Genomic DNA, 1,545 nt, shown 5'->3' with positions numbered 1-1,545 from the left:
TAAGCCTCTGCCTTTGGCTCAGGTCATGATCCCAGAGTCCTGGGATCGAGGCCCACATTGGGCTCTCTGCTCAGCGAGGAGCCTGCTTCCCTCCTCTCTCTGCCTACTTGTGATTTCTCTCTCTGTCAAATAAATAAATAAAAGCTTAAAAAAAAAAGATTATGACCTAAGTGGAAGGCAGACACTTAACCCCTGAGCTACCCTGGTGCCCCAAGTATACCCTCTTTTATGGTGGTTTCTTTCATTCAGCATAATAAAGAAGGGATTATGTTATATATGTATCTTATTTATGTTTTTATTGCTGGGTAACATTCAGTTGTATGACTGCACTATAATTTTTTTATTTACTTACCTATTATTAGAGTGTTTCTTATTTATGACTATTACAAATAAAGTTGCTAAGAACATTTCTGTACTTGTCTTTATATACACAGATAAGCTTTTATTTCTCTTGGAAGAATGCCTACTAGTGGAATGGCTGTATTAAATGGTAAACAGAAAGACAACCAGTTTTCCGAAGTGGATGTGCCATTTACATTTTCTTTCTTTTTGGGAGGAGTGGGTACTATTTATTCTTGACAAATATCCCATATCCATGATCCTCTCCAGTCAGAAGTTCTTTGAAATGCTGCCCATGGCCTTTGCTAGTCAGAGGATGGAGTCATTTGACTCCCCTGTCCAGCAAATGGTCCCAAAGATAGTATTGGTTTTAACCTGGCTATTGAAACTGCCTGTCACCTTGTCAACCTCAGCCACATTCATCTGGATGGACGTGGTCCTTGATGACCATGATATGGTTGTTGGCAGTACATTTCCAGGCAGGTATTGGTCCATGAACTCACAGGCAATGTTCTGCATGTAGAGGGTGCATCTGCTGCCACCACCACCATTGCAAGCCCAAAAAGCCATTTTACATTTTCACCAACAGTGTATAAGCCTTTCAGTCCCTCCATATCCTTGCCAACACTTGATATAATCAGTTCTTTTTCTTCTTTCTTCTTCTTCTTTCAAATTAAGCCATTACAATAGGGATCCAGTGACATCATCGTTTTGCTTTATGTTTCCTTGCTGATCAATGATTTTGAACATCTTTTCATATATTTATTGGATATCTATACCTTCTTTGAAGAAGCTATTTAAGTGTTTTTAGTTTAGTTTTTTTTTTTTTTCTTATTATTGACTTTTGAGACCTCTCTGTGGATTCTATCTACAAGTCTTTCATCAGATACAGGATTTGCAAAAATAGTCTCTGAGTCTGTAGTATGTGTTTCTATTCTCCTAACAGTGACTTTTGAGAAGCAGAAGCTTTTACTTTTCACAAAGTCCAATTTATCAAATTCTCTTCTATGGAATATGCTTTTGTCACTATATCTAAGAAATATTCATCTAACCCAGTGTCGTGAAGATTTTCTCTGAAGACTTCTTTAGGAAATTTCATAGTTTAAGGATTTCAATTTTTATGTATGATCCAGTCTGAATTAATTTTTTCATGTGTCATACAACATTTATCAAAGTTTTTTTAACATAAGGATATCATAATCTCAG

General features: G+C 36.6%; 1 pseudogene; it reads right to left on the bottom strand.

The window, feature by feature from the left end:
* Positions 1–609: 609 nt before the first annotated feature.
* On the bottom strand, positions 610–858 carry LOC123950268 (annotated as a pseudogene).
* Positions 859–1,545: the final 687 nt, after the last annotated feature.

The sequence above is a fragment of the Meles meles genome, chromosome 9, assembly GCF_922984935.1.
Source record: "Meles meles chromosome 9, mMelMel3.1 paternal haplotype, whole genome shotgun sequence".
NCBI classification, from domain to species: Eukaryota; Metazoa; Chordata; class Mammalia; order Carnivora; family Mustelidae; genus Meles; species Meles meles.
Note: the sequence above shows the minus strand (reverse complement) of the source record. Positions and strands in the feature narration are given on the sequence as shown.